We start from the raw sequence: 20,572 nt of genomic DNA, 5'->3' as shown, positions 1-20,572 counted from the left end.
GAGGGTACGCATTTCTCCACAGCCCCTTCAGCACTTATTGTTTGCAGCATTTTTGCTGATGGTCATTCTGACAGGTTTGAGCGGATACGTTTTTGAAGATTGGATTTGCATATGTTTAACATTTCCTAATGATGAGCACTTTTCCATGACTTTTTTGTTGTTGTTGCTGTTAAAAAGAAAAAAAAAAAACAGTGCGTGTAAAATATACCTCTCGAAACCTTGCCCTCTTTTGAACCTTTTTGTCGATTTTCGACCGCAGGATTCTTTTGAAGGCGTGTGTCACTTACAAGTTTGCAATTGTTGTTAATATTTAGTGACCATTAGCGCTGGGTTGAATGCTGCTGCTGTGGGAAAGGGCCGCACGGCGGCAGCGTTTCTCCTTTCCCAAACCTTGTTACTAGGGCAGCAGAGCTTTCCTGGAACTCGAGTTCCTAGGTTGTAAATTAGAATGGAATGTGCCAAGAACAAAACGCATAAGTTTATGTCTCAGTACGTCTTCTTCATTGTTATAATTTAATTTTTTTAATCAGGGTAACGAATCGAATATTATTTGTTCTGGGTGTACACACTCTGGTTCATTTCTAAAATATATATTTATAAATATATATATATATATATATATATATACATACACACACACATACATATATACATTCATGTACAGATCCTCTTCCCATGTAAATTAGTACAGAGAGTTCAGTAGACCTCCCTTCGTATATGGTGAGACTTATATATATATGTATTTCATATGTATTTGTATACGTATGGCAACCCTAACCTTAATTTGCCCATTGCTCCCACCTTTCGTTTTAGATAACCATAGTCGTTTTCTAAGTGTGTGTCTTTCTCTGTGGAAATAAGTTCATTTGTATCACTTGTTAGATGACACCCAGAAGCGATATCATAAGATATTTGTCTTTTGCTTTCCGACTTACCTCATGTTCTGCGATTATCTCTAGGATCATCTCTGGTGCTGCAAAGAGCAGTGTTTCATTGTTTTCCACGGCTAATATTCCACTGTGCACATGGACCACTTCTTCTTTGTCCACTCATCTGTTGATGGCCATTTTGGTTGCTTCCATGTCTTGGCTTTTGTGCATATTGCTGCAGTGCACCTTTGCCAGGCTGTGTCTTCTCGACTCTGGTCTGCTCAGGTGAAAGGCCCAGCGGTGGGCCTGCTGGATTGAATGGTACCTCAATTTTTACTTTGAAACACAGTTCCTTTGTGTTCTCATTATTGGCTCTTACTACTTTACACCTCAACAGCAGCTAGAGGGTACACAGTTCTCTAAAACCTCTTCAGCATTGATTGTTTGGAGACTTTTTGCTTACGGTCATTCGAGTGGTGTGTGTTGAAACCTTTTCATAGATTAGATTGGCATGAGTCTAATAATTCCTGATGTTGAACTTTTATCCATTTCCCTCTTTACTTGTAAGGAGTGTGTAAAACTTACCTCTCATACGATCTTCTTGAAAACGTTGCTCTCTTTTAAGTTTCTTGGCCACTCCCTACCTCAGAACATTTTTTTTTTTTGAGGGCAGGTGTCCTTTACAACCCTGAGTCCTTGTGAGTATTAAGTGACCGTTAGCCATGGTTTAAAGCCGCTCTTGTGGGAAACGGCCACAAGGCGGCAAAATTTCTCCATTTACAACTCAGGGCATTTGGGCAACAGAGCCTTCCTGGAAATCGTGTTAGCAGGCTGGAAATTAGAGTGGAATGTGCTAAGGCAAGGCCCTAACAGCTCCTTACTCTCCTTACTTCTTGTTTGTCTTTTAAATGTAATTTTTCTTTTTCCTCAGAGCAAATTAGATAAAAATGTTGTGTATGTTCTAGGTGTACAGAATCTGGTTCATTGTATCTATGTATCTATCTATTCATCTTTGCCTCCTTTCCCATGGATGTTATTACAGAGTGTTGAGTGGACCTCTCTTGGTATTCCATAGGTCTTTGGTGATTATAGGTTTCATATGTATGAGTATAGGTCTGACACCCCCATATCCTAATTTATCCTTTCCTCCCACCTTTCCGTTTGGTTAAACATAATCTTGATTTCTTAATCCATGAGTGTCCTTTTCTTCGAAATAAGTTCATGGGTATCATTTTTTAGGTAACACGTCTAAGTGATATCACAGGATGTCTTTCTTTCGGTTTCTTTCTCACTTCAAGGTGTGTGATTATCTCTAGGTCCTTCTATGGTGGTGCAAACAGCACCGTTTCATGCTTTTCCACGGCTAAGGTTCCACTGTGTACATGCATCAGGTCTTCTTGGTGCGTTCATCTGTTGATGGATATTTTGGTTGCTTCCGAGTCTTGGGTGTGGTAAATATCACTGCAGTGTAGGATTGCCAGCCTGTGTCTTTTGGATTCTGGTCTTCTCGGGTGATAGGCACAGCAGTGGGTCTACCAGAGCATATGGTAGCTCAAGTTTTACCTTGTAACACATGTTCTTTCTGCTCTAACTGCTGGCTGTTACCAGTTTACCTCCCACCAGCAGCTACAGGGTACCCAGAGTTCTCTAAAACCCGTTCAGCATGTATTGTTTGTGGACTGTTTTGCTGATGATCATTCTGACTGTTGTGAGGTGAACGTTTTCATAGATTGGATTTGCGTGTCTTTATTAATTTCTGATGTTAAGCCTTTTTTCCATGCCCTTGCTTTGGTTAAAGAGAAAAAAAAAAGAGAAGAAAAGACAAAATGTGTGTAAAATATGCCTCTTGAAATTGTCTTCTTGCAAGGTTGCCTCTTTTGAAGTTTTTGGTCGATATTCGACCCCGGAATTTGTTTTTGAGGACAGGTGTCATTTACAGGCCTGCAATTAAGGCGAATTTTAACTGACCATCAGCACTGGGTTTAAAACTGCTGTTGGAGGAAGGCCAAAATGCTGCAGGATTTCTCCACTCTCAAATCTGGTTACTAGGTCAACAGAGCCTTCCTGGAAGCTGTGTTCCAAGGTTGGAAGTTAGCACGGCATGAGCCAGGAAGAACCCCCATAATTTTATGCCCCATTATTTCTTGTTCATTTTTTAAATATAATCTTTTATGACAGCTGATTTGATTGTAATGTTTCCTTTGTTCGAGGTGAGTAAGATGTGTTTGTTTCTTACGCCGAGACATATATGTATTCATCTTGGGGTCCATTTGCCATGTAGGTTATGACACAGTGTTGAGTAGTCTTCTCTTGGAATTCTGTAGGTCTTTGGTGATTATATATTTCCCGTGTGTTTGTATAGCTCTGTCAACCCCAATATCCTAATATATCCAATCTTTACAACTTTCCAATTGGTTAAGCATAAGTTTGTTTAATAAATCTGTGATTCCTGTTATCTGTGGAAGTATCTCATTGGTATCCCTTTCTAGGTAACACCTATAATTGATATCATAGGATACGTGTCTTTCGCTTTGTGACTTACTTCAAGTTGTGTGATTACCTCCAGAGTCATCTACGGTTCTTCAAACTGCATCGCTTCATGTTTTTTCCATGGCTCCTATTCCATCTGTACACGTGCCAGTTCTTCTTTGTCCATTCGTATCTTGATGGACTTTTTGGTTGTTTCCATGTCTCGGCGATTGTAATACTGCTGCAGTGCAGTTTTGCCTGAATGTGTCATTCCATTTCTGTCTTCCTAGGTTATAGGCCAAGGAGTGGGCCTGCGGGATCATATGGTATCTCAGTGTTTACCTTTTAAAGGCTGCTCCATTCTCTTTTCATTAGTGGCACTTACCAGTTTACGAGCCACTTAAACGTGAGAGTGCATTTCCGCTGTTTGTATTTCTTTGTTGAAGGTCATTCTGACTGGTGTGAGCTGATACCATTTTGTGGCTGGATTTGCATATGTCTAATAATTCCTTATGTTGAACTTATAGCCATGCATTTTTTATTGTCTTTTAAGGAGTGGGTACAGCTTACCTATTCAAATAGTTTCTTGAAGTATGCGGCATATTTGGAATTTATTTTGCCGTTACCTCCCTCAACACATTTTGTTGGCAGGTCTCATTTATAGCCCTGCAGTCCTTGTGAATACGAAATGACCTTTAGCACAGGTTGTAAAACTGCTGTTGCGGCAAACGGCCACAGGGCGGCAGCATTTCTACATGGCCTACTCTAGTTACTAGGGAAACAGTACCTTCTGGGAAGTAGTGTTCCTTGGTTGTAAATTAGAGTGGAATGTGCCCGGATAAACACACAAACCTTATGTCTCCTCAGTTATGTTTGTTTTTTATATTGAATGTATATTTTTTAATCGGAGTAATACTCCATTGTGTACACGGACCACTTCTTTCTTTTTCGTGCATTCATCGGTTGATGGACATTTTGGTTGTTCCGAGTCTTGGCTAGGGTAAATAGTGCTGCCGTGTAGGACTGTCAGCCTGTGTCCTTTTGATTCTGGTCTTCTCAGGCGATAGAGCCAGTAGTGGGCCGACCAGATCATACGGTAGCTCAAGTTTTACCTCCTTTCTGTTCTCACTACTGGCTGTTACCATTTGACATCCCAGCAGCAGCTCGAGGGTATGGAGTTGTCTAAAACCCCCCTTGAGGATTTATTGTTTAGAGGTTTTTTTGCTGATCATCATTCTGACTGTTGTCACGTAAACGTTTCTGTAGATTGCATTTGCATGTCTTTAGTAATTCCTGATGTGGAGCTTTTTCCGTGGCCTTTTTTGTTAAACGAAAATAAAGAAAAAAAGAAAGAATGTGAGTTAAATGTGCCTCTTGAAATTGTCTTCTGGAAAGATTGCCCTCTTTTGAATTTTTTCATCGATATTCGAACCCAGGATTTTTTTGAGGGCAGGTGTCATTTACAGAGGTGCAATTCTTGCGGATAGTAAGAGACCCTGAACACTGTGTTTAAAGCTGCTTTTGCAGGAGACAGTCACAAGGCTGTGGCATGTCTCCATTCCCAAATCTGGCTACTAGGGCAAAAGAGCCTTCCTAGGTGTAATGTTCCAACCTGTAAGTTCGAATGGAATGGGCCAGGAAAAACCCCCATGAGTTTATGTCTCATTACTTCTTGTTGGTTTTCTTAATTTAATTTTTATTTGTTATCACAGCAAATTTGATTACAATGTTTTGTTTGTTCTGGGTGTGCAAGATGTGGTTCTTTTACATATATGCATATTATCTGTGCACCTTCGGATCCATTTCCCACGTGGGTTAGGACACAGTGTTGAGTAGTCTTCTCTCGGTATTCCGTAGGTCTTTGGTGCTTATATATTTCACATGTGTTGGTGTATCTCTGTTTCCAGAATATGCTAATTTATCCAGTCCTCAAACCTTTCCATTTGGTTAACCATACGTTTGTTGATCGAATCTTTGATTGCCTTGCTCTGTGAAAAATCTTCATTGGTATCAATTTTCAGGTGACAGCATTAAGTGATATCATAGGATATGTGTCCTTCGCTTTCTGACTTACTTCATGTTGTGATTACCTCCAGACTCATCTATGGTGCTGCAAACGGCATTGTTTCAGTTTTTTCCTTGGCTACTGTTCCATCTGTCCATGTACCAGTTCTTCTTTTCCATTCATCTTTGGATGGACTTTTTGGTAGCTTCCCTGTCTTGCCTATTGTCATCCTGTTGCAGTGCAGTTTCGCCTGCCTGTGTCTTTCTGATTGTGTCTTCTTAGGTCATAGGCCCGGGAGTGTGCCTGCTGAATCCTATGGTGCCTCAATGGGTATCTGTTAAAGGCAGCTCCATTCTGTTTTCAATAGTGGCTCTCTCCAGTTTCGTCCCACTTAGAGATGAGGGTACGCATTTCTCCACAGCCCCTTCAGCACTTATTGTTTGCAGCATTTTTGCTGATGGTCATTCTGACAGGTTTGAGCGGATACGTTTTTGAAGATTGGATTTGCATATGTTTAACATTTCCTAATGATGAGCACTTTTCCATGACTTTTTTGTTGTTGTTGCTGTTAAAAAGAAAAAAAAAAAACAGTGCGTGTAAAATATACCTCTCGAAACCTTGCCCTCTTTTGAACCTTTTTGTCGATTTTTCGACCGCAGGATTCTTTTGAAGGCGTGTGTCACTTACAAGTTTGCAATTGTTGTTAATATTTAGTGACCATTAGCGCTGGGTTGAATGCTGCTGCTGTGGGAAAGGGCCGCACGGCGGCAGCGTTTCTCCTTTCCCAAACCTTGTTACTAGGGCAGCAGAGCTTTCCTGGAACTCGAGTTCCTAGGTTGTAAATTAGAATGGAATGTGCCAAGAACAAAACGCATAAGTTTATGTCTCAGTACGTCTTCTTCATTGTTATAATTTAATTTTTTTAATCAGGGTAACGAATCGAATATTATTTGTTCTGGGTGTACACACTCTGGTTCATTTCTAAAATATATATTTATAAATATATATATATATATATATATATATACATACACACACACATACATATATACATTCATGTACAGATCCTCTTCCCATGTAAATTAGTACAGAGTGTTCAGTAGACCTCCCTTCGTATATGGTGAGACTTATATATATATGTATTTCATATGTATTTGTATACGTATGGCAACCCTAACCTTAATTTGCCCATTGCTCCCACCTTTCGTTTTAGATAACCATAGTCGTTTTCTAAGTGTGTGTCTTTCTCTGTGGAAATAAGTTCATTTGTATCACTTGTTAGATGACACCCAGAAGCGATATCATAAGATATTTGTCTTTTGCTTTCCGACTTACCTCATGTTCTGCGATTATCTCTAGGATCATCTCTGGTGCTGCAAAGAGCAGTGTTTCATTGTTTTCCACGGCTAATATTCCACTGTGCACATGGACCACTTCTTCTTTGTCCACTCATCTGTTGATGGCCATTTTGGTTGCTTCCATGTCTTGGCTTTTGTGCATATTGCTGCAGTGCACCTTTGCCAGGCTGTGTCTTCTCGACTCTGGTCTGCTCAGGTGAAAGGCCCAGCGGTGGGCCTGCTGGATTGAATGGTACCTCAATTTTTACTTTGAAACACAGTTCCTTTGTGTTCTCATTATTGGCTCTTACTACTTTACACCTCAACAGCAGCTAGAGGGTACACAGTTCTCTAAAACCTCTTCAGCATTGATTGTTTGGAGACTTTTTGCTTACGGTCATTCGAGTGGTGTGTGTTGAAACCTTTTCATAGATTAGATGGGCATGAGTCTAATAATTCCTGATGTTGAACTTTTATCCATTTCCCTCTTTACTTGTAAGGAGTGTGTAAAACTTACCTCTCATACGATCTTCTTGAAAACGTTGCTCTCTTTTAAGTTTCTTGGCCACTCCCTACCTCAGAACATTTTTTTTTTTTGAGGGCAGGTGTCCTTTACAACCCTGAGTCCTTGTGAGTATTAAGTGACCGTTAGCCATGGTTTAAAGCCGCTCTTGTGGGAAACGGCCACAAGGCGGCAAAATTTCTCCATTTACAACTCAGGGCATTTGGGCAACAGAGCCTTCCTGGAAATCGTGTTAGCAGGCTGGAAATTAGAGTGGAATGTGCTAAGGCAAGGCCCTAACAGCTTATATCTCCTTACTTCTTGTTTGTCTTTTAAATGTAATTTTTCTTTTTCCTCAGAGCAAATTAGATAAAAATGTTGTGTATGTTCTAGGTGTACAGAATCTGGTTCATTGTATCTATGTATCTATCTATTCATCTTTGCCTCCTTTCCCATGGATGTTATTACAGAGTGTTGAGTGGACCTCTCTTGGTATTGCATAGGTCTTTGGTGATTATAGGTTTCATATGTATGAGTATAGGTCTGACACCCCCATATCCTAATTTATCCTTTCCTCCCACCTTTCCGTTTGGTTAAACATAATCTTGATTTCTTAATCCATGAGTGTCCTTTTCTTCGAAATAAGTTCATGGGTATCATTTTGTAGGTAACACGTCTAAGTGATATCACAGGATGTCTTTCTTTCGGTTTCTTTCTCACTTCAAGGTGTGTGATTATCTCTAGGTCCTTCTATGGTGGTGCAAACAGCACCGTTTCATGCTTTTCCACGGCTAAGGTTCCACTGTGTACATGCATCAGGTCTTCTTGGTGCGTTCATCTGTTGATGGATATTTTGGTTGCTTCCGAGTCTTGGGTGTGGTAAATATCACTGCAGTGTAGGATTGCCAGCCTGTGTCTTTTGGATTCTGGTCTTCTCGGGTGATAGGCACAGCAGTGGGTCTACCAGAGCATATGGTAGCTCAAGTTTTACCTTGTAACACATGTTCTTTCTGCTCTAACTGCTGGCTGTTACCAGTTTACCTCCCACCAGCAGCTACAGGGTACCCAGAGTTCTCTAAAACCCGTTCAGCATGTATTGTTTGTGGACTGTTTTGCTGATGATCATTCTGACTGTTGTGAGGTGAACGTTTTCATAGATTGGATTTGCGTGTCTTTATTAATTTCTGATGTTAAGCCTTTTTTCCATGCCCTTGCTTTGGTTAAAGAGAAAAAAAAAAGAGAAGAAAAGACAAAATGTGTGTAAAATATGCCTCTTGAAATTGTCTTCTTGCAAGGTTGCCTCTTTTGAAGTTTTTGGTCGATATTCGACCCCGGAATTTGTTTTTGAGGACAGGTGTCATTTACAGGCCTGCAATGAAGGCGAATTTTAACTGACCATCAGCACTGGGTTTAAAACTGCTGTTGGAGGAAGGCCAAAATGCTGCAGGATTTCTCCACTCTCAAATCTGGTTACTAGGTCAACAGAGCCTTCCTGGAAGCTGTGTTCCAAGGTTGGAAGTTAGCACGGCATGAGCCAGGAAGAACCCCCATAATTTTATGCCCCATTATTTCTTGTTCATTTTTTAAATATAATCTTTTATGACAGCTGATTTGATTGTAATGTTTCCTTTGTTCGAGGTGAGTAAGATGTGTTTGTTTCTTACGCCGAGACATATATGTATTCATCTTGGGGTCCATTTGCCATGTAGGTTATGACACAGTGTTGAGTAGTCTTCTCTTGGAATTCTGTAGGTCTTTGGTGATTATATATTTCCCGTGTGTTTGTATAGCTCTGTCAACCCCAATATCCTAATATATCCAATCTTTACAACTTTCCAATTGGTTAAGCATAAGTTTGTTTAATAAATCTGTGATTCCTGTTATCTGTGGAAGTATCTCATTGGTATCCCTTTCTAGGTAACACCTATAATTGATATCATAGGATACGTGTCTTTCGCTTTGTGACTTACTTCAAGTTGTGTGATTACCTCCAGAGTCATCTACGGTTCTTCAAACTGCATCGCTTCATGTTTTTTCCATGGCTCCTATTCCATCTGTACACGTGCCAGTTCTTCTTTGTCCATTCGTATCTTGATGGACTTTTTGGTTGTTTCCATGTCTCGGCGATTGTAATACTGCTGCAGTGCAGTTTTGCCTGAATGTGTCATTCCATTTCTGTCTTCCTAGGTTATAGGCCAAGGAGTGGGCCTGCGGGATCATATGGTATCTCAGTGTTTACCTTTTAAAGGCTGCTCCATTCTCTTTTCATTAGTGGCACTTACCAGTTTACGAGCCACTTAAACGTGAGAGTGCATTTCCGCTGTTTGTATTTCTTTGTTGAAGGTCATTCTGACTGGTGTGAGCTGATACCATTTTGTGGCTGGATTTGCATATGTCTAATAATTCCTTATGTTGAACTTATAGCCATGCATTTTTTATTGTCTTTTAAGGAGTGGGTACAGCTTACCTATTCAAATAGTTTCTTGAAGTATGCGGCATATTTGGAATTTATTTTGCCGTTACCTCCCTCAACACATTTTGTTGGCAGGTCTCATTTATAGCCCTGCAGTCCTTGTGAATACGAAATGACCTTTAGCACAGGTTGTAAAACTGCTGTTGCGGCAAACGGCCACAGGGCGGCAGCATTTCTACATGGCCTACTCTAGTTACTAGGGAAACAGTACCTTCTGGGAAGTAGTGTTCCTTGGTTGTAAATTAGAGTGGAATGTGCCCGGATAAACACACAAACCTTATGTCTCCTCAGTTATGTTTGTTTTTTATATTGAATGTATATTTTTTAATCGGAGTAATACTCCATTGTGTACACGGACCACTTCTTTCTTTTTCGTGCATTCATCGGTTGATGGACATTTTGGTTGTTCCGAGTCTTGGCTAGGGTAAATAGTGCTGCCGTGTAGGACTGTCAGCCTGTGTCCTTTTGATTCTGGTCTTCTCAGGCGATAGAGCCAGTAGTGGGCCGACCAGATCATACGGTAGCTCAAGTTTTACCTCCTTTCTGTTCTCACTACTGGCTGTTACCATTTGACATCCCAGCAGCAGCTCGAGGGTATGGAGTTGTCTAAAACCCCCCTTGAGGATTTATTGTTTAGAGGTTTTTTTGCTGATCATCATTCTGACTGTTGTCACGTAAACGTTTCTGTAGATTGCATTTGCATGTCTTTAGTAATTCCTGATGTGGAGCTTTTTCCGTGGCCTTTTTTGTTAAACGAAAATAAAGAAAAAAAGAAAGAATGTGAGTTAAATGTGCCTCTTGAAATTGTCTTTTGGAAAGATTGCCCTCTTTTGAATTTTTTCATCGATATTCGAACCCAGGATTTTTTTGAGGGCAGGTGTCATTTACAGAGGTGCAATTCTTGCGGATAGTAAGAGACCCTGAACACTGTGTTTAAAGCTGCTTTTGCAGGAGACAGTCACAAGGCTGTGGCATGTCTCCATTCCCAAATCTGGCTACTAGGGCAAAAGAGCCTTCCTAGGTGTAATGTTCCAACCTGTAAGTTCGAATGGAATGGGCCAGGAAAAACCCCCATGAGTTTATGTCTCATTACTTCTTGTTGGTTTTCTTAATTTAATTTTTATTTGTTATCACAGCAAATTTGATTACAATGTTTTGTTTGTTCTGGGTGTGCAAGATGTGGTTCTTTTACATATATGCATATTATCTGTGCACCTTCGGATCCATTTCCCACGTGGGTTAGGACACAGTGTTGAGTAGTCTTCTCTCGGTATTCCGTAGGTCTTTGGTGCTTATATATTTCACATGTGTTGGTGTATCTCTGTTTCCAGAATATGCTAATTTATCCAGTCCTCAAACCTTTCCATTTGGTTAACCATACGTTTGTTGATCGAATCTTTGATTGCCTTGCTCTGTGAAAAATCTTCATTGGTATCAATTTTCAGGTGACAGCATTAAGTGATATCATAGGATATGTGTCCTTCGCTTTCTGACTTACTTCATGTTGTGATTACCTCCAGACTCATCTATGGTGCTGCAAACGGCATTGTTTCAGTTTTTTCCTTGGCTACTGTTCCATCTGTCCATGTACCAGTTCTTCTTTTCCATTCATCTTTGGATGGACTTTTTGGTAGCTTCCCTGTCTTGCCTATTGTCATCCTGTTGCAGTGCAGTTTCGCCTGCCTGTGTCTTTCTGATTGTGTCTTCTTAGGTCATAGGCCCGGGAGTGTGCCTGCTGAATCCTATGGTGCCTCAATGGGTATCTGTTAAAGGCAGCTCCATTCTGTTTTCAATAGTGGCTCTCTCCAGTTTCGTCCCACTTAGAGATGAGGGTACGCATTTCTCCACAGCCCCTTCAGCACTTATTGTTTGCAGCATTTTTGCTGATGGTCATTCTGACAGGTTTGAGCGGATACGTTTTTGAAGATTGGATTTGCATATGTTTAACATTTCCTAATGATGAGCACTTTTCCATGACTTTTTTGTTGTTGTTGCTGTTAAAAAGAAAAAAAAAAAACAGTGCGTGTAAAATATACCTCTCGAAACCTTGCCCTCTTTTGAACCTTTTTGTCGATTTTTCGACCGCAGGATTCTTTTGAAGGCGTGTGTCACTTACAAGTTTGCAATTGTTGTTAATATTTAGTGACCATTAGCGCTGGGTTGAATGCTGCTGCTGTGGGAAAGGGCCGCACGGCGGCAGCGTTTCTCCTTTCCCAAACCTTGTTACTAGGGCAGCAGAGCTTTCCTGGAACTCGAGTTCCTAGGTTGTAAATTAGAATGGAATGTGCCAAGAACAAAACGCATAAGTTTATGTCTCAGTACGTCTTCTTCATTGTTATAATTTAATTTTTTTAATCAGGGTAACGAATCGAATATTATTTGTTCTGGGTGTACACACTCTGGTTCATTTCTAAAATATATATTTATAAATATATATATATATATATATATATATACATACACACACACATACATATATACATTCATGTACAGATCCTCTTCCCATGTAAATTAGTACAGAGAGTTCAGTAGACCTCCCTTCGTATATGGTGAGACTTATATATATATGTATTTCATATGTATTTGTATACGTATGGCAACCCTAACCTTAATTTGCCCATTGCTCCCACCTTTCGTTTTAGATAACCATAGTCGTTTTCTAAGTGTGTGTCTTTCTCTGTGGAAATAAGTTCATTTGTATCACTTGTTAGATGACACCCAGAAGCGATATCATAAGATATTTGTCTTTTGCTTTCCGACTTACCTCATGTTCTGCGATTATCTCTAGGATCATCTCTGGTGCTGCAAAGAGCAGTGTTTCATTGTTTTCCACGGCTAATATTCCACTGTGCACATGGACCACTTCTTCTTTGTCCACTCATCTGTTGATGGCCATTTTGGTTGCTTCCATGTCTTGGCTTTTGTGCATATTGCTGCAGTGCACCTTTGCCAGGCTGTGTCTTCTCGACTCTGGTCTGCTCAGGTGAAAGGCCCAGCGGTGGGCCTGCTGGATTGAATGGTACCTCAATTTTTACTTTGAAACACAGTTCCTTTGTGTTCTCATTATTGGCTCTTACTACTTTACACCTCAACAGCAGCTAGAGGGTACACAGTTCTCTAAAACCTCTTCAGCATTGATTGTTTGGAGACTTTTTGCTTACGGTCATTCGAGTGGTGTGTGTTGAAACCTTTTCATAGATTAGATGGGCATGAGTCTAATAATTCCTGAGGTTGAACTTTTATCCATTTCCCTCTTTACTTGTAAGGAGTGTGTAAAACTTACCTCTCATACGATCTTCTTGAAAACGTTGCTCTCTTTTAAGTTTCTTGGCCACTCCCTACCTCAGAACATTTTTTTTTTTGAGGGCAGGTGTCCTTTACAACCCTGAGTCCTTGTGAGTATTAAGTGACCATTAGCCATGGTTTAAAGCCTCTCTTGTGGGAAACGGCCACAAGGCGGCAAAATTTCTCCATTTACAACTCAGGGCATTTGGGCAACAGAGCCTTCCTGGAAATCGTGTTAGCAGGCTGGAAATTAGAGTGGAATGTGCTAAGGCAAGGCCCTAACAGCTTATATCTCCTTACTTCTTGTTTGTCTTTTAAATGTAATTTTTCTTTTTCCTCAGAGCAAATTACATAAAAATGTTGTGTATGTTCTAGGTGTACAGAATCTGGTTCATTGTATCTATGTATCTATCTATTCATCTTTGCCTCCTTTCCCATGGATGTTATTACAGAGTGTTGAGTGGACCTCTCTTGGTATTCCATAGGTCTTTGGTGATTATAGGTTTCATATGTATGAGTATAGGTCTGACACCCCCATATCCTAATTTATCCATTCCTCCCACCTTTCCGTTTGGTTAAACATAATCTTGATTTCTTAATCCATGAGTGTCCTTTTCTTCGAAATAAGTTCATGGGTATCATTTTTTAGGTAACACGTCTAAGTGATATCACAGGATGTCTTTCTTTCGGTTTCTTTCTCACTTCAAGGTGTGTGATTATCTCTAGGTCCTTCTATGGTGGTGCAAACAGCACTGTTTCATGCTTTTCCACGGCTAAGGTTCCACTGTGTACATGCATCAGGTCTTCTTGGTGCGTTCACCTGTTGATGGATATTTTGGTTGCTTCCGAGTCTTGGGTGTGGTAAATATCACTGCAGTGTAGGATTGCCAGCCTGCGTCTTTTGGATTCTGGTCTTCTCGGGTGATAGGCACAGCAGTGGGTCTACCAGAGCATATGGTAGCTCAATTTTTACCTTGTAACACATGTTCTTTCTGCTCTAACTGCTGGCTGTTACCAGTTTACCACCCACCAGCAGCTACAGGGTACCCAGAGTTCTCTAAAACCCATTCAGCATGTATTGTTTGTGGACTGTTTTGCTGATGATCATTCTGACTGTTGTGAGGTGAACGTTTTCATAGATTGGATTTGCGTGTCTTTATTAATTTCTGATGTTAAGCACTTTTTCCATGCCCTTGCTTTGGTTAAAGAGAAAAAAAAAAAAGAGAAGAAAAGACAAAACGTGTATAAAGTATGCCTCTTGAAATTGTCTTCTTGCAAGGTTGCCTCTTTTGAAGTTTTTGGTCGATATTCGACCCCGGAATTTGTTTTTGAGGACAGGTGTCATTTACAGGCCTGCAATTAAGGCGAATTTTAACTGACCATCAGCACTGGGTTTAAAACTGCTGTTGGAGGAAGGCCAAAATGCTGCAGGATTTCTCCACTCTCAAATCTGGTTACTAGGTCAACAGAGCCTTCCTGGAAGCTGTGTTCCAAGGTTGGAAGTTAGAACGGCATGAGCCAGGAAGAACCCCCATAATTTTATGCCCCATTATTTCTTGTTCACTTTTTAAATATAATCTTTTATGACAGCTGATTTGATTGTAATGTTTCCTTTGTTCGAGGTGAGTAAGATGTGTTTGTTTCTTACACCGAGACATATATGTATTCATCTTGGGGTCCATTTGCCATGTAGGTTATGACACAGTGTTGAGTAGTCTTCTCTTGGAATTCTGTAGGTCTTTGGTGATTATATATTTCCCGTGTGTTTGTATAGCTCTGTCAACCCCAATATCCTAATATATCCAATCTTTACAACTTTCCAATTGGTTAAGCATAAGTTTGTTTAATAAATCTGTGATTCCTGTTATCTGTGGAAGTATCTCATTGGTATCCATTTCTAGGTAACACCTATAATTGATATCATAGGATACGTGTCTTTCGCTTTGTGACTTACTTCAAGTTGTGTGATTACCTCCAGAGTCATCTACGGTTCTTCAAACCGCATCGCTTCATGTTTTTTCCATGGCTCCTATTCCATCTGTACACGTGCCAGTTCTTCTTTGTCCATTCGTATCTTGATGGACTTTTTGGTTGTTTCCATGTCTCGGCGATTGTAATACTGCTGCAGTGCAGTTTTGCCTGAATGTGTCATTCCATTTCTGTCTTCCTAGGTTATAGGCCAAGGAGTGGGCCTGCGGGATCATATGGTATCTCAGTGTTTACCTTTTAAAGGCTATTCCATTCTCTTTTCATTAGTGGCACTTTCCAGTTTACGAGCCACTTAAACGTGAGAGTGCATTTCCGCTGTTTGTATTTCTTTGTTGAAGGTCATTCTGACTGGTGTGAGCTGATACCATTTTGTGGCTGGATTTGCATATGTCTAATAATTCCTTATATTGAACTTATAGCCATGCATTTTTTATTGTTTTTTTAAGGAGTGGGTACAGCTTACCTATTCAAATAGTTTCTTGAAGTATGCGGCATATTTGGAATTTATTTTGCCGTTACCTCCCTCAACACATTTTGTTGGCAGGTCTCATTTATAGCCCTGCAGTCCTTGTGAATACGAAATGACCTTTAGCACAGGTTGTAAAACTGCTGTTGCGGCAAACGGCCACAGGGCGGCAGCATTTCTACATTGCCTACTCTAGTTACTAGGGAAAAAGTGCCTTCTGGGAAGTAGTGTTCCTTGGTTGTAAATTAGAGTGGAATGTGCCCGGATAAACACACAAACCTTATGTCTCCTCAGTTATGTTTGTTTTTTATATTGAATGTATATTTTTTAATCGGAGTAATACTCCATTGTGTACACGGCCCACTTCTTTCTTTTTCGTGCATTCATCGGTTGATGGACATTTTGGTTGTTCCAAGTCTTGGCTAGGGTAAATAGTGCTGCCGTGTAGGATTGTCAGCCTGTGTCCTTTTGATTCTGGTCTTCTCAGGCGATAGAGCCAGTAGTGGGCCGACCAGATCATACGGTAGCTCAATTTTTACCTCCTTTCTGTTCTCACTACTGGCTGTTACCATTTGACATCCCAGCAGCAGCTCGAGGGTATGGAGTTGTCTAAAACCCCCCTTGAGGATTTATTGTTTAGAGGTTTTTTTGCTGATCATCATTCTGACTGTTGTCACGTAAACGTTTCTGTAGATTGCATTTGCATGTCTTTAGTAATTCCTGATGTGGAGCTTTGTCCGTGGCCTTTTTTGTTAAACGAAAATAAAGAAAAAAAGAAAGAATGTGAGTTAAATGTGCCTCTTGAAATTGTCTTCTGGAAAGATTGCCCTCTTTTGAATTTTTTCATCGATATTCGAACCCAGGATTTTTTTGAGGGCAGGTGTCATTTACAGAGGTGCAATTCTTGCGGATAGTAAGAGACCCTGAACACTGTGTTTAAAGCTGCTTTTGCAGGAGACAGTCACAAGGCTGTGGCATGTCTCCATTCCCAAATCTGGCTACTAGGGCAAAAGAGCCTTCCTAGGTGTAATGTTCCAACCTGTAAGTTAGAATGGAATGGGCCAGGAAAAACCCCCATGAGTTTATGTCTCATTACTTCTTGTTGGTTTTCTTAATTTTTTATTTCTTATCACAGCAAATTTGATTACAATGTTTTGTTTGTTCTGGGTGTGCAAGATGTGGTTCTTTTACATATATGCATATTATCTGTGCACCTTCGGATCCATTTCTCACGTGGGTTAGGACACAGTGTTGAGTAGTCTTCTCTTGGTATTCCGTAGGTCTTTGGTGCTTATATATTTCACATGTGTTGGTGTATCTCTGTTTCCAGAATATGCTAATTTATCCAGTCCTCAAACCTTTCCATTTGGTTAACCATACGTTTGTTGATCGAATCTTTGATTGCCTTGCTCTGTGAAAAATCTTCATTGGTATCAATTTTCAGGTGACAGCATTAAGTGATATCATAGGATATGTGTCCTTCGCTTTCTGACTTACTTCATGTTGTGATTACCTCCAGACTCACCTATGGTGCTGCAAACGGCATTGTTTCAGTTTTTTCCTTGGCTACTGTTCCATCTGTCCATGTACCAGTTCTTCTTTTCCATTCATCTTTGGATGGACTTTTTGGTAGCTTCCCTGTCTTGCCTATTGTCATCCTGTTGCAGTGCAGTTTCGCCTGCCTGTGTCTTTCTAATTGTGTCTTCTTAGGTCATAGGCCCGGGAGTGTGCCTGCTGAATCCTATGGTGCCTCAATGGGTATCTGTTAAAGGCAGCTCCATTCTGTTTTCATTAGTGGCTCTCTCCAGTTTCGTCCCACTTAGAGATGAGGGTACGCATTTCTCCACAGCCCCTTCAGCACTTATTGTTTGCAGCATTTTTGCTGATGGTCATTCTGACAGGTTTGAGCGGATACGTTTTTGAAGATTGGATTTGCATATGTTTAACATTTCCTAATGATGAGCACTTTTCCATGACTTTTTTGTTGTTGTTGCTGTTAAAAAGAAAAAAAAAAAACAGTGCGTGTAAAATATACCTCTTGAAATTGTCTTCTTGAAACCTTGCCCTCTTTTGAACCTTTTTGTCGATTTTCGACCGCAGGATTCTTTTGAAGGCGTGTGTCACTTACAAGTTTGCAATTGTTGTTAATATTTAGTGACCATTAGCGCTGGGTTGAATGCTGCTGCTGTGGGAAAGGGCCGCACGGCGGCAGCGTTTCTCCTTTCCCAAACCTTGTTACTAGGGCAGCAGAGCTTTCCTGGAACTCGAGTTCCTAGGTTGTAAATTAGAATGGAATGTGCCAAGAACAAAACGCATAAGTTTATGTCTCAGTACGTCTTCTTCAGTGTTATAATTTAATTTTTTTAATCAGGGTAACGAATCGAATATTATTTGTTCTGGGTGTACACACTCTGGTTCATTTCTAAAATATATATTTATAAATAAATATATATATACATACACACACACATACATATATACATTCATGTACAGATCCTCTTCCCATGTAAATTAGTACAGAGTGTTCAGTAGACCTCCCTTCGTATATGGTGAGACTTATATATATATGTATTTCATATGTATTTGTATACGTATGGCAACCCTAACCTTAATTTGCCCATTGCTCCCACCTTTCGTTTTAGATAACCGTAGTTGTTTTCTAAGTGTGTGTCTTTCTCTGTGGAAATAAGTTCATTTGTATCACGTGTTAGATGACACCCAGAAGCGAGATCATAAGATATTTGTCTTTTGCTTTCCGACTTACCTCATGTTCTGCGATTATCTCTAGGATCATCTCTGGTGCTGCAAAGAGCAGTGTTTCATTGTTTTCCACGGCTAATATTCCACTGTGCACATGGACCACTTCTTCTTTGTCCACTCATCTGTTGATGGCCATTTTGGTTGCTTCCATGTCTTGGCTTTTGTGCATATTGCTGCAGTGCACCTTTGCCAGGCTGTGTCTTCTCGACTCTGGTCTGCTCAGGTGAAAGGCCCAGCGGTGGGCCTGCTGGATTGAATGGTACCTCAATTTTTACTTTGAAACACAGTTCCTTTGTGTTCTCATTATTGGCTCTTACTACTTTACACCTCAACAGCAGCTAGAGGGTACACAGTTCTCTAAAACCTCTTCAGCATTGATTGTTTGTAGACTTTTTGCTTACGGTCATTCGAGTGGTGTGTGTTGAAACCTTTTCATAGATTAGATTGGCATGAGTCTAATAATTCCTGATGTTGAACTTTTATCCATTTCCCTCTTTACTTGTAAGGAGTGTGTAAAACTTACCTCTCATACGATCTTCTTGAAAACGTTGCTCTCTTTTAAGTTTCTTGGCCACTCCCTACCTCAGAACATTTTTTTTTTTGAGGGCAGGTGTCCTTTACAACCCTGAGTCCTTGTGAGTGTTAAGTGACCGTTAGCCATGGTTTAAAGCCGCTCTTGTGGGAAACGGCCACAAGGCGGCAAAATTTCTCCATTTACAACTCAGGGCATTTGGGCAACAGAGCCTTCCTGGAAATCGTGTTAGTAGGCTGGGAATTAGAGTGGAATGTGCTAAGGCAAGGCCCTAACAGCTTATATCTCCTTACTTCTTGTTTGTCTTTTAAATGTAATTTTTCTTTTTCCTCAGAGCAAATTACATAAAAATGTTGTGTATGTTCTAGGTGTACAGAATCTGGTTCATTGTATCTATGTATCTATCTATTCATCTTTGCCTCCTTTCCCATGGATGTTATTACAGAGTGTTGAGTGGACCTCTCTTGGTATTCCATAGGTCTTTGGTGATTATAGGTTTCATATGTATGAGTATAGGTCTGACACCCCCATATCCTAATTTATCCATTCCTCCCACCTTTCCGTTTGGTTAAACATAATCTTGATTTCTTAATCCATGAGTGTCCTTTTCTTCGAAATAAGTTCATGGGTATCATTTTTTAGGTAACACGTCTAAGTGATATCACAGGATGTCTTTCTTTCGGTTTCTTTCTCACTTCAAGGTGTGTGATTATCTCTAGGTCCTTCTATGGTGGTGCAAACAGCACTGTTTCATGCTTTTCCACGGCTAAGGTTCCACTGTGTACATGCATCAGGTCTTCTTGGTGCGTTCACCTGTTGATGGATATTTTGGTTGCTTCCGAGTCTTGGGTGTGGTAGATATCACTGCAGTGTAGGATTGCCAGCCTGCGTCTTTTGGATTCTGGTCTTCTCGGGTGATAGGCACAGCAGTGGGTCTACCAGAGCATATGGTAGCTCAATTTTTACCTTGTAACACATGTTCTTTCTGCTCTAACTGCTGGCTGTTACCAGTTTACCTCCCACCAGCAGCTACAGGGTACCCAGAGTTCTCTAAAACCCGTTCAGCATGTATTGTTTGTGGACTGTTTTGCTGATGATCATTCTGACTGTTGTGAGGTGAACGTTTTCATAGATTGGATTTGCGTGTCTTTATTAATTTCTGATGTTAAGCACTTTTTCCATGCCCTTGCTTTGGTTAAAGAGAAAAAAAAAAGAGAAGAAAAGACAAAACGTGCGTAATGTATGCCTCTTGAAATTGTCTTCTTGCAAGGTTGCCTCTTTTGAAGTTTTTGGTCGATATTCGACCCCGGAATTTGTTTTTGAGGACAGGTGTCATTTACAGGCCTGCAATTAAGGCGAATTTTAACTGACCATCAGCACTGGGTTTAAAACTGCTGTTGGAGGAAGGCCAAAATGCTGCAGGATTTCTCCACTCTCAAATCTGGTTACTAGGTCAACAGAGCCTTCCTGGAAGCTGTGTTCCAAGGTTGGAAGTTAGAACGGCATGAGCCAGGAAGAACCCCCATAATTTTATGCCCCATTATTTCTTGTTCACTTTTTAAATATAATCTTTTATGACAGCTGATTTGATTGTAATGTTTCCTTTGTTCGAGGTGAGTAAGATGTGTTTGTTTCTTACACCGAGACATATATGTATTCATCTTGGGGTCCATTTGCCATGTAGGTTATGACACAGTGTTGAGTAGTCTTCTCTTGGAATTCTGTAGGTCTTTGGTGATTATCTATTTCCCGTGTGTTTGTATAGCTCTGTCAACCCCAATATCCTAATATATCCAATCTTTACAACTTTCCAATTGGTTAAGCATAAGTTTGTTTAATAAATCTGTGATTCCTGTTATCTGTGGAAGTATCTCATTGGTATCCA

This window comes from Phocoena phocoena, chromosome 1 (genome assembly GCF_963924675.1).
Source record: "Phocoena phocoena chromosome 1, mPhoPho1.1, whole genome shotgun sequence".
In the NCBI taxonomy this organism is placed as follows: Eukaryota; Metazoa; Chordata; class Mammalia; order Artiodactyla; family Phocoenidae; genus Phocoena; species Phocoena phocoena.
This window is presented reverse-complemented; position numbering follows the sequence as displayed.